The following is a 13535-nucleotide window of genomic DNA, read 5'->3' as shown; positions in this document are numbered from 1 at the left end:
TGGAGCCTGTCCTGGAACTCACTTTGTAGATCAGGCTGGCTTCGAACTCACAGAGATCTACCTGCCTCTGCCTCCCAAGTGCTGGGACTAAAGGCGTGCTCCACCAATGTCCACTTTGTTGGTGATTCTTAACACATATGGAGCACCTGTCTTATACATTATTTGTTATCTAATATTTGCACGCACCTCTAAGACGTACCTTGCTATTTGTGAACCAATGCATAAGACATTTAGATGATAAGTGAGAGAATGGATTTGAAAGTGTCAGTATTTTCTTCAACTACAACACAGTGTCTTTATGAGAGAGTCAAGGAAATCCCTCCCCCCATCACGCTGTGAAGGATAGCCTTTGTTTCTACTTGTGACATCTGTCTTAGTTACTTTTCTATTGCTGTGATAAGGCACCATAACCAATGTCACTTAAAAAAAAAGCATGTAATTTGGAGCTCATGGTTTCCGAGGGCAGCAGGTAGGCAAGCATGCTGCAGGACCAGTGGCTGAGAGCTCCCATATTTTGAGACAAGAACCACAATACAAAGAGAGACAGAGACAGAGAGGCGCACAGAGAGACTGACACTGGAAATGGCATGGGCGTTTGAAACGTCGAAGTCTGGATTTCAGTCACACACCTCCTCAACAAGGTCACATCTCCTAATCTCCCCCAGATGCTTCTACTAACTGGATTGAGTATTCAAACATATGAGCCCATGGGGGGCCATTTTTATTTAAACCATCACAACCTCTTACCCTGGTGAAATCTTCTTTACCTCAAGCAGCAGTCATGAGGGAAAGAAGCAGGGAGGAGGAGCTGGGTGACTGAATTGAGATAGAAAGAGTTAAAATTCAGAGACTTCTGTTATCTACACATTGCATATTGATTTCAACGCATGCTTTGGTCTCCATCCACATAACTTTGGCTGCAGGTTCTCCCAGTACAGCATGGATTCTTTAGCTTCCCCCCTCCCCCATGCTGACCTCCTTAATCATCTGTGTCCTGGGGACAACCTGGTCACTAGCCATCTGTAGCATAAACAGCTTCCAGTCAGCTCCTGCCCAGACACAGAGTCATTTCATCATAGCTTTCTCCTGATTGGCATTCTCAAAGCACCAGTTGCAATAATTAAATAATCCCACCACTACTGAAGGCATCAGGGTTTAGAAACCAGAAGACAAGTGAGAATTGAGTGTCATTCCTGGTGGGCTACCATAGTAACTGACAATGCACATGGCTTCTGTGTCCTTCAGTTGGCAAGAGGCTAGCCTGGTCTACATTGCCAGTTCCAGACTACATAGAGAGACCCTGCCTCAAACAAAAACAAACAAACAAACAAAAATCGGTTCTCAAGTGTGTACTAGACTTTCCATTGCTATGGAAAGTGACTGGGAAGCAACAGGGTAAAGGGGGAAAGGCTTGTCTTGGCTCTCAGTTTCAGAGGTTTGAGCTCCTCATGACGGAAGGGCATGTGGAGCAGAGCAGCTCACATGGGGGAACGTTCGGGAAGCAGAGCAAGTGGTGGACAGCATGTCTGTGGTGGTTGTGTTCTGTCAGGTAGGTGCCCAGCTTCCTGGATGCTGCCCCCCCCATACTGAAGGTGGCTCTTCCCCTTCCCAGTTGTTGTTGCACACGCCAACCATTGCTGGAAACACCTTCATGGAACACACTCAGAGTAGTCCTTACCTAATTCCCCGGGCATCTCTTAAGCCAATCAAGTTGACAATCAAGGTGAATGGCCACAAGCAACTCATTGGAAACTGGAGAGCCCTGTCTCCTAGACCCAAGTATCTCTGTACTTGATGTTTTGTTTGCTCTGCCAATCACCAACTGAAACAACCTTTGCTCATGTGACTGGGGGCCGAAAGCTCAGCTCATGGGAATCCCTCAGTTCCCCGGCAGCTCCTTGCCTTGTGAGTGTCCAGTATGGATAGCGTGAGGCATCTCAAAACTAGATGGATAAAATGATTCTCAGCTGGGTTTTCTGTACGTTGACCCCATTGTGTTGTGGCTGAATTTTCTCTAAAGGGCCGCAAGCATGTTTGGTGAACTGTAATGGAATTGCATAGGAGGGACATTCTCTCTCTCTCTCTCTCTCTCTCTGTCTCTCTCTCTCTCTCTCTCTCATGTGTGTGTGTATGAGAGAGAGAGACAGAGAGAGAGAGAGAGAGAGGCAGGCAGGCAGACAGAAAGACAGAAAGACAGAGACAGGGAGAGCCAATATGGATAGATATCTCATCTGGAAACCCAGAATCAAGAAAGTTTTCCTAGGGACAGCAGGGATAGCTTTATCTTGTTGCATTAACATGAGGGCCTGAATTCCAGCCACAGAACCTGTGTAAAAAGCCAGACACTGATGCCCTTGTTACCCCAGCCCTGGGGAAAGAGAGAAGGTAGATCTTCAGGGCTGGCTGGTCAGCCACACCAGACTAACCTGTCAGCCTCATTTCTGAATGAGAAACTCTGTGTCAAAAAACCAGGTGGATAGCTCATGAGGAATGACACCTGAAGTTGACTTCTGGTCTCCATACACATGCATGCAAACACATAAACACACACACACACACACACATGCGTTTCATACATGGAAACCTACACAGAGATATGCATACACACAGTGAGTTTTCCTAGTACATGTTGTCCAAGTATCCCTCTTATTGCACAGTTGATGGAATCAGAAGTGAGAATTGTCTTTATCAGGAAGCCCTCTCTTGTTACTGTTCCTCTCCTATTTATTCCTTTAGCTGAAAAACCATAGGCATAGATGCTCCTGCTTTGCTATTTACCCTCATTCTGTGAAGCTGAAGAAGAGGCCAGTCCAATTAGACCCATTTGAAAACTGACAAGATGGAAGGCCTGAGATCTTGGGACCAGATTAAATTCACATACACCGCTAACGTGCTACCGGCTGGAGAACCGGTCACTTGAGTTCATCTCAGTGAGATTTCTGCTGAATGGGAAGCCATCTATCTGGTCTGCTAATTGCAGGCTTTGAGGGTTCTTTTGCTTGTTTTTGTGTCTTGGGGGATGAGGTTTTGGCCCATGGAGTAAGAGCATCGCATCAGCTGATCACAAAAACACACAGAAACAAATATTACCTTCCAGGATGTTAAGAGACAAATGTTAGCCCCCACCCAGGACAGTACCGGCTGTCATTTCCAACTTCATCTGGCTCTTAAGCTGCAACGTATTTTTAAAAAATGATGTCATCACCTTGTGACAGTAAAGCTGACCAGGTCTGCAGCAATACAGCTGGAAGATTCCGGATGTTGTTCCTGTGGCTCATTTCCCCTCATTGTAGCCACAAAGTCACTGAAACAAAAGCATCTCTGAATTTTGGGTACCTGGTTGAGATTTTCCTGGATGTCCCCCACTTCCTAGCAGCAATCTAATTGATTCAGAATTGTGAGTGAAATAGGTGGTTTGGTTTAGGCATGTCCATAGATGGCAAGATACTTTCCCTCTACCCTGACAGCTGGCATGGACAGAAAGATCTGAAAATATCATTCCATAAAGCTTGTTTGCAAGAAGCCCCACGACAGAAACGCTACTCGCACAGCTGTTTAAGACATGAGCATCTAAAGTGAACTTACTTAGGCTCCTTGGTTTGATATTTCTCTGTGTGTGTGGTGTATTCATATGTGTGCATATGTGGGCGTGGCGGCAAAGGTCACAGGTCGACAAAGGTGTCTTTCTTGTGTGGAGTCTTTCGTCACTCGCCTAGGGGCTTGTCCTTTCTGTTAGACTGGCTGGCTAGTGAGCTCCAGGAATCTTCCTTGTGTCCAGCCCTCCCCTGTGTCTACCTTGCTTACAGGATCACATCACAGGTGGCTTTCCTGTGGTTGCTGGGGACACAGGTTCTGGTCTCAAGTCCTCATGTTGTACAACAAGCACTTTTACACACCAGGCTGTCTACCCAACCCTTCGGTGTGTGTGTGTGTGTGTGTGTGTGTGTGTGTGTGTGTGTGTGTTTTAAACTGACAGATTGTATGAAACAGCTTATCTGACTTGATTGGTTGTTTATGAGCTTATACTTTCAAATCTAGATGTTTGTCTTGAATTATATCTTGAAAGTACAGAAATGATTATGCTTTTCTGAGAGTCAGGATGATTTTAGTAGATTTATTTTATTTTATTTTTTATTTTTTGGTTTTACGAGACAGGGTTTCTCTGCATTGTTTTGGAGGTTGTTGGTCCAGCCCGGCCTCGAACTCACAGAGATCCACCTGCCTCTGCCTCCCGAGTGCTGGGATTAAAGGCGTGTGCCACCACCGCCTGTCTAGATTTATTTTTTTTAACCCTTGCTTTTTTCCCCAGGTTCAATAATCTTCTCATCCATTCTTGAGTCCTAGAACTGTTTAAGACTGTAACTTCAGACATAGCTTTCTTTTGGGGGGCGTAGTTCGAGACAGGGTTTCACTGTGGCTTTGGAGGCTGTCCTGGAACTATCTCTTGTAGACCAGACTGGTCTCCAACTCACAGAGATCCACCTGCCTCTGCCTCCCAAGTGCTGGGATTAAAGGTGTGGGCCACCACCGCCCATACATAGTTTTTTTCTTAAATATAACTTTATTGAAGTATAATTTATATATCATTCAATTTGCCTGCATAACTATACAGTTCAGTGGCTTTTAGAAAATCATCAGTTTGTTTTTTTTAATCTGTAACTTGAATATATCTAAAAAACAAACCCTCTGATTTGCTGTGTGATCTAGACACGGTAAGAAGTAAGAATATAGAGAGAGCAGAAGAGAAAGATGGATGGAAAAATCCTGTTTCTTCTCCAGGAAACAAATAATGATCTTTGCGGGGAAGATTCCAGTTTCATCTTGAAGGACTTCTCGGGTATCTGCCTGTCCTCTCAGCATTTAGAAAAATAATGTGGCTGTGTTAGCCAGCCAAGGATTGGACTGGGCTTCCCAGGGAGCTCTTGCTAGAGCTGAAGAATTAGGGGGCATTACATATTCTCATAGCCAAAGCATCGACTTGTTTCCTATGCCTCTTGAGATAGGTCCATGCCTCAGCTAGGGAGCTCTTCCTATCTCATCTGACTTTCTGTCCCCTCACTAGCAGAGAAAGAAAGCAGAGTTCGCATTTTCCGTAGTTGTTTGCTTTTCTTTGGGATTACACATTAATCCATCCTGCATAACCACCTTGAAGCAATTTAGTTCTCTTAATTGTACTCGGGCATCTAAGGAATTTTATGGGGTTGGCAGTACAGTTGGCACCGAGTTATACCAACAGCACACACTATTAACACACTTAGGCTTAATGCATCAGAAATGTCATAGTTCAAAAATGAAATCATATCACCAAGCATATCTTAGTCCTAGTACGAGGCTGTGATCTTTATAATGAGTGAAAAGAGTCATTCCCCTTGGGCTAGGGCATGGTGAAGTTGAATATAGAGATGACATCATCCTAACTTTGCTGGGTATTTGACCCGTGTGGAATGTATTGTTAAATCCTTAATGATGGACTTACCTTGTGTCTTTTGTCATGATGGGGAAAGGATAAATGGGTTAATTGAATAAAATTATGAAAATGATAAAAATCACTTTGAAACCTTTAAAACTATAGCGTATAGAATTAGAATCAAAGCAGGATAACCCACCTCAGAACAGGTAGAGACATGATCTGAGGCTGTCCACTTCTCCCCATCAGTTCCAACAATACGGCGTGCACCGCTGGCTGTGAGGGTTCCACGATAGAGGAGGAGGCAGAAGCTTTACACAGGCCAGCATAGTAATGCAAGGATTCCAGAAGAGTCTTACAGGTGCACAGGGAATGACACAATTAAAATGTGGAGCCTCCGTGGGCTACACACACACACACACACACACACACACACACAGTCTCACTGGTTCCCAGATCATTTATACCCTAAGTCAGAGGATAGGGTGTGGAAAGAAACTGGAAGGTGAAAATAGAACCTTGGATCTCATCTTGGCTCTCTGGTCACTAGCTCTGTGACTTTGGGAATGAAATGAACCTCTAGAGAAGCGCTAAAACACACATGAACTTGCAGTCTTTGAAAATAAATGTGAAGTACTCTCTTCCTGGAGAAAGGAGGGTCTTCCAGAACAACTACTGGCCCTGGGAAACAGAGGTCAGGATGCGAATCTCCTCTCTCTGGCTGAGTCTCAGGGTTTCCCAGGCAATTTCCACACATCTCAGGGATTCCGTTCCCTCCCTCGTAGATCTTGGCAGCTACCGTCTAGTTTTCTTCGAGTTAATGAGATGCTATTTGGAGTCTAACTAGATGGTTGCTTGACACTTTAGTCTGCTTGGGCTGCGATCACAAATGCCGTAGACATGGTGGTTAAACAGACACTTATTTCCCACTGTTCTAGAGGCTGGGGCTTAGATGACAGTTTTGGATCAGGGTGCTAGGACATGCGACTTCCTGGTTCGTAGGTGGCTGTTGGTCTGTCCTTACATGACCTTTCTTTACCTCCTGCATATGGACAGTTTTCTGTCTTGTATTTTTCTGCTTCTTTCCTTTTTTCTCTTTTCTTTTTTTCAGACTGGTCTCTCTGTGTAGTCCTGGCTGTCCTGGAACTCCTCGTGTAGACCAAGCTGATCTCAAACTCACAGAAATCCACCTGCCTCTGACTCCTGAATACCGGGATTAAAAGTATTCATTACCATGCCTGGCTTTTTATTTATTTTTTAGTTAAGAAAATGTAAAAACAGAGCTGGGCGGTAGTGGCGTACTCCTTTAATCCCAGCACTTGGGAGGCAGAGACAGGCGGATCTCTATGAGTTCGAGGCCAGCCTAGTATACAGAGTGAGTTCCAGGACAGCCAGAGCTGTTACACAGAGAAACCCTGTCTCGAAAAACAAAACAACAACCAAAAAGAAAACGTAAAAACAAAATTTCCTTTTCAGTACTAGGGATTCGGTACTAGGGCCTCAGGCATGCTAAGCAAGGGCTCCTCCGCTGAGCTACGCCCTCAACCCCACCTTTTTCTTCATGTAAGGGCAGGAGTCCCACCATGGGGCTTCATCCCGCTGACTTAAACTAAAACTAATTACTTCTCCCAGGTCCTGCCTCAATGTTGTCTGTGAAAACATTTGTTAACATGATCTCTAGGTTCTTTTCTTAACTTAGGAAGACCTTGTAAACACTGTTTATCGGCGGCTCCTCTACTCTTCCCTACTTCAGACTTGGTGAGAACGTCACCCTCCTCTCCACTGCTGTGGAGACACCTACGTGAATCTGCACCACCGCTCATCCAACTGTCCTTCTGTTTGGTGGGTACCTGCTCTGTTGTCATTCTCTTGCTGTGACAAACCCCATGACCAAAAGCAACTTAAGAGACGATATAGCCTATTTCAGTTTACAGGTTGTAGTCCATCCTCGAGGGAAGTCAGGACAGGAACTCAAGCAGAAACCAAGGAAGAATGGTACTTGCTGGTTTGCTTACAGACCTATGCTTGACCCACTTTTTATTTTTTTTTACAGCTCAGGACCATCTGCCTAGGGAGTGGTGTTGCTCAGAGTAGACTTAGCTCTTCTACCTCAATTAACAATGAAGTCAATTCCCTACAGACATGCCCACAGGCCAATCTGATCTGGGTAGTCCCTCAGTTGAGACTCCCTTCTTGTCCCAAGTTGACAGAGGTAACTAGGGCAGGGTGCTCCGAAGCCACTCATTTCTCCCCAGAGTTTCAGCCAGAAGTAGGAACTCATGTTTGCCTGAGTTTTTGCGATCTGCATCTCAACGAGCTTCCTGCCTTGCAGATTTGTGTTTCTGCTGCCCCTGCTTCATGCCTTAGAATGTTAGCATTTCCCATTGGGGTTGTGTATGCAGAATCTAGGAAGCACTGTGTCTAATCCATTCTTTATACTCCAGTCAATGAGATCTTCCAAAGTAACTGGAATCATGTTTTTAAAAACAGTGGCTCTTCACCATGCTCTGAGGCTCAAGCAAAATTGCTTGACACAGGATGAGAAGCTCACCTTGTTAGTTTTAGTTTATATCAAGTGCCACCACCTTAGCCTAGAGGAGTGAGCGTGTGGAATGCTTCCATGTCGGACAGGAAGCTCTCCCTTCACATGTTTAGTGGCAGTAAAGACTGTGAGGAGGGAAAGAGAGTAAGAAGATGTTTCTTAGAAAGAGAAGTAGAGCCAACAGTCAGTCAGTTCCTGGGAGCACAGGGTTTTCCTCAGCAAGTGAGTGATACTGAGGTACAGAGGGAGGAAGCTAACGCCTCTTCCTCCCCAGGGCACAATCCTGAAGATGTGTGGTATCGAGGAAATCTGAAATTTATCTTCAGTTCCTGTGTGGGACAGAGTGGTGTCAACCACAGGGCCTACTGAGGCACAGCAAGGACACTGTGACAGAGAATACATCCAGGAGAGGCCAGAGTGAGGTGAGGAGTCTGCTGTGGAGAACAAACCCAGGGGACCAGCTCATATGTTCCACCAACAGCTGGCATGACAAGGGACCCCAGAGCCACACTGTGGGATCTGAGAGCATGTGTCTCCCCTTGACCACAGACACATCAATCACAACCCTTCCTCTCACACACCTGGACCTCTCTAAAAAGCAGCAGGAGAGGGGAAGCTTCCTCAGAGGCCCCGTTATTTTTCCCAGGGAGACTTGGCATTCCTCAAATGGTCTCTCTAAATGATTAGACCGTCTTAAGCTTTGAAGAGACTTGAACATTAACTTAATGTGTTTTTCCTATTAATAAGCAGTTGGAGACTTAGGAGAGAGACCAAAATAAAGAAATAACAAGTTTCTGCACATCTCGGTGGGAGTGTGTGAGACATTTTGCAAGCCTGCCTGCTAGGTTTGTAAAACTCAGAGACGAGCAACAATGCCATGAGCCATGAGCCATGAGCTAGTGCATAACATTCTTGGTTTCTCTTCCTATCCCACCCCCTTCTGTTTCTGTGGATGCTTTGGAAAGTCAGCGGGGAATGGAAGGCAAAGTGCAGACATTCAAAAATCTGGCAACTGATTAAACGATACTCTGTTGGTGCATACTAGACTTGAGTGGCTCTGCACTGGGTCAAGTGAGTTTGCTGTAAGGACACATTATCAGCCCAAAGGTGTACCTTGGGGGTGGGTATACCTACGTGGAGCTTAAACAGGAGGTTGGAACAGGGTTTGCAGCTCAGGGTCCTCAGCCAACCGGTGGCAAGTGAAGACACTGACCTGGGCAAGCTCCCCTCTGGTGAAAAGTGGTAGGAAGATCATACATGATTGGCAGTGACCAAAGGCCAGGGTAGAGGAATGTAGGAAGAAGATGGTTGGTAAAGAGGCTGGCTGGGGGAGGGCCAGGCGGTGGTGCAGATGGCAGAAGAAGAGAGAGGGTTTCAAAGAAGAGGGGATTGGGGACAGAGTCCTAGGATTTGCACTCAGGACTTAAAAGAATGGAGGGTGTGGTAGCTCATGCCTCTAACTATAGCACTGGAGAGGTGGAGACAGGACGGTCAGGTGTTCAAGACCACCCTCGCTACATAGGGAGTTTGAGGACAGCCTGAGTGACACCATTTCCTGTGTCCTAAAGAAAACAAACATACAAACAAACAATGATATGACAGACTTTGAAGGTCCCCCATGGAAGGCCTCACCCTCCCTGGGGAGCAGAAAGGGGATGGGATAGGGGACTGGTGAGGGGCAGTGAAGGAGGGGAGGGAGAGGGAACTGGGATTGACATTTAAAATAAGCTTGTTTCAGCCGGGCGTTGGTGGCACACGCCTTTAATCCCAGCACTCGGGAGGCAGAGGCAGGCGGATCTCTGTAAGTTCGAGACCAGCCTGGACTACCAAGCGAGTTCCAGGACAGCCTCCAAAGCCACAGAGAAACCCTGTCTCGAAAAACCAAAATAAAAAAAAATAAGCTTGTTTCTAATTTAAATTTTTAAAAACTGGGGGAAAAAAACAAGTGAAAAAAAAAACCCAAAAGGTATATAACAGTCTAGGTTAGCTGGATTAGCTATTTTAATTTATCCAAAAATATTAAATACCATATATCCTGTACGATGTAAAGCTCTGTGGAAACCAAGATGAAAAACTTGAAATAGCCAAGTAGTTGGGTAGGAAGCCCTGAGAAAGGCCCGTGGTAGGTTTGTCCGCAGCAGCCTTAGGCCGCACTGGTTGAGGAGGGGTGGAAAGAGTCTTGTTTAAAGCAAGACAGTGGAAATAAGAGTTCATACTGGGAAGAGAAAACACTTCTGAGAGATCAGCGTGCCTGTCAGTGTAAGCCGAGAGGCATGAGCCAGGAATTAACTCCTCTCTCACTAAGCGCCTACAGACTGGTTCTTCTGTGTCTGACTGTTAATGGAGGGGGCAGTTCTGCTAGCCCAGCTCTTAGGGGCCTGCCGTTCTAATGAGGGCGTTGGGCGTATAGCACACTGAGAACACTCATACAGGAAAATGCAGCTAAACACTGGGCGATGGCAGGAAGGGACCTGCTCTTGCAAGAGACCAGGTCTTCTCGGTGGTGGACAGGAGTTGAGCCCCAGGGATGCGATAGGGGCAGCTGCCTACCAGTGCGGATGGACAGGCTGGAGGAAGTTTCGTTTGGGGATTGCAAGGGAGGAGAGGCTCTGAGGTAGGTTATGAGAGATGAGGAGCACGAGGTGGATAGAGGAAGGGATGAAACCGGTGAGCTCTTCCCAGTGAAGAACCCTGTCTTAACAGATACCATTTCCTGGCCTCACCTGTAAGCAGGCACCCATGCATCTGCTCTGTTGGGGCCTGTAGAAGTGACGCAGGTCCATATTTACTCAGGGTCAGAGTTCAAACCTATCCTTGCTCTTTCAAGGTTGAAGGCCTAAGACCTCAAGGTCTAAGGCGTGGCTACCAAAGGATGTTTGGCCTAAGGTGTGGTCACTGCATGTCTTAATCCTCAAGGTCAGATAGCAAGAGGTTTGATCTTAGGCGTGGTTACTGGATGTTTTGAGAATTAAGGAAGTATTTATGTCTGTTTGCTCCTTGTACCAACGGAAAGGAAGTCCTTTGGCCTCTCCTCCGCCTTTTGGTTGGGGTATATGAAGATTTGAGTAATAAACGTGTCACAGATCCCAGGATTCATTGGATGCCCTCCTGACTCTATCTTCTGTCTCTAGCCTGTTTCTTTCCCCAGTCCGCACTCCCCCTTTCAGGTACGAACTGGACTAGTAGGCTGGACTGAACACTGCTCACACACATACACATTTAAAAAAACTGACTTTCTTTCTAGGTGGTTTCCTTTTCTCACATACTGTAGCATCACTAAAATATTATGCATTTACTTTCTCAATGTCAGCTCCCTTTAGATGCTTTCATCAACAAATTAAACTTATTTAAACCCCTTAGTGTCTTTATGTAAGAAGTACACAAGCATCCTCGTGTACTCCTTTGACAAAGGTAGCTAATTGGATCCTCAGTGATACCCACTTCACAGCTTTGCTTTTCTATAAATTGCTGTAGCTTATTTTAGCGAATCAACTTGTGAAGCTTCCTCAAGTTCTGTTATTTTTTTCTCCTCCCCTTCCCTTTTATCACACGCTTTCAGATTTAATTTGGAGTCTTGAGACACCCTTATTTCTGTACATGTTAAGGTCCCCTTAGACAAGCTTCCTGCCAGAGAAATTAAAGATTGAGAATGAACCCAGGACCTGGGATTTGGGCTTAATTTAAGAAGTGATGTCTATTGTTGATGAGTAGAGAAGAGATTGTCCTGTAATGATTAAGAGGTCCCTAAGATCCGGGCGTTGGTGGTGCACACCTTTAATCCCAGCACTCGGGAGGCAGAGGCAGGCGGATCTCTGTGAGTCCGAGACCAGCCTGGACTACCAAGCGAGTTCCAGGACAGCCTTCAAAGCCACAGAGAAACCCTGTCTCGAAAAACCAAAAAAAAAAAAAAAAAAAAAAAAAAAAAGAGGTTCCCTAAGAAGAAAAGAGAGAGTGCTGTGGGATATTTGATGAGTCTATGTTCCTGCTGTAACATACAGGAGCGCAGCTGTGTCTGGATGTCAATGTCCTGCTCAGGACCGTGGCTTGAAAACTCGACCAGAGAACAATGGGATGGATGTCCTGAGAGTACAGTTCTCTCTGACAGCTTTCCTGTGGCTTAGCATCCCTTCCCGGTCTCCTCTGCCTTCTGGACTATTCTTGTTCTGCTTAAGTGAAGTTGCACATTAGCTATGGATATGAGAAAACACCTGCACACATAGATAGATGTCTGTTTAAACACGTGATGTCATGAGAACAAACCAAGCCTGTCCAATGGCTGGTGTGGGTTAGCCTACATTGTAACCCTGCTGGAAGCAACTTGAAATTTCTTCTTGTCGTGTTGTGGAGCGTGACCAGATCTGCAGTGTTAACTGTGGGGATAGTAATTCAGATGGAATTTTCTGACACATTACAGTTTTCTTTCTGAAAAAGTTGAAATGTTGTTTGTCAGGTTTTTTCTTATGAATTTTTTATGATTAAGTTTTGCATTTAGGAAAATTGACAGATCTGAAAAATATATAAAGCAAGTTAACCCTAACTCAGAAGGATAAATATTGCATGTTGTGTCTGAAATGCATACCCGAGCTTTAAGTGTGTGTATGTGAGTATGTGAGTGTGTGTGTATAAGTGTGTGTGTGTGAGTGAGTGTGTGTGTATGTGTGTGTGTGTTTGGGTCTAGGTCATGTAATCAGAAACGGGAGAACAAGAGGGAAAATGGGGTTGAAGAAGGTGAGTAATAGAACATAGTGACAACAAAGGAGGAAAGGGGAACAGAGGATCAGCAGAAACAAAATTACGTTTGAAAAAGTCACAGTGAAACTGAATGCTTTGTAGACTAATTAAAAAAACATTTTTTTAAAGATTGCTTTTTGATCCAAACCAAATCACAGTTTGACACACAAATGACAGTCTGGTGATGGTTGTAAAGGGCACAGACATGGGAAGGGAGAAAAGGGGTGAATAAAAATCTCGGGAATGTCGATTTCTGGCCAGCAGGAAATGGATTTATTCTGTCTGGCAGGGTGACAGTGAGAAAGTTTATGTAGAAGTCAGAGAATCATGAAATATCTGTGTTTTGGAGACTCTCAAGTTTTCACATGACCAAAGATGCATCTCCCATGGATGACACACACAAAGAGAAGAGAGGTGACGCTTTGAAGCCGGCCAGTGCTTCCATCTAGGACTCAATGTGAACCCTCCAGGGCTAACTAGCTCAACACATTCCTCGCTACCCAGCAGCCACGCAGGGTGAGGCTAAGGGAGTGAAAGAGTCTGGGAAAGGGTTTGCAAATGTCCTCGTCTATTTCTCTTTGCAGATTGCAGCCTTATTTAAAGCCCGGGGCACTGAGACAGCCACAGAAAAACCAGTCAGGACACGAAGAAAAACAGCCAAGGTTTTCCTCATCCTTCCTCTGTGCTTGAAGCTGAGAGACATGGAGTCTAATTCCAATTCTGACTCTTAACAGTTTCGGGTAAAACATTAACCAGCCTGTAACTCAGATGCTGCATTGTAAAACGAGAGGGTTGGCCTAAATCAGCGGCTCTCAAATGTTAGCATGCATCAGAATCACTTGTGGGGGTGGAGGG

Source organism: Mesocricetus auratus, unplaced genomic scaffold (genome assembly GCF_017639785.1).
Source record: "Mesocricetus auratus isolate SY011 unplaced genomic scaffold, BCM_Maur_2.0 Super-Scaffold_100018, whole genome shotgun sequence".
Classification (NCBI taxonomy): Eukaryota; Metazoa; Chordata; class Mammalia; order Rodentia; family Cricetidae; genus Mesocricetus; species Mesocricetus auratus.
The sequence above is the reverse complement of the archived record's forward strand: the minus strand, read 5'-3'. Positions refer to the sequence as shown.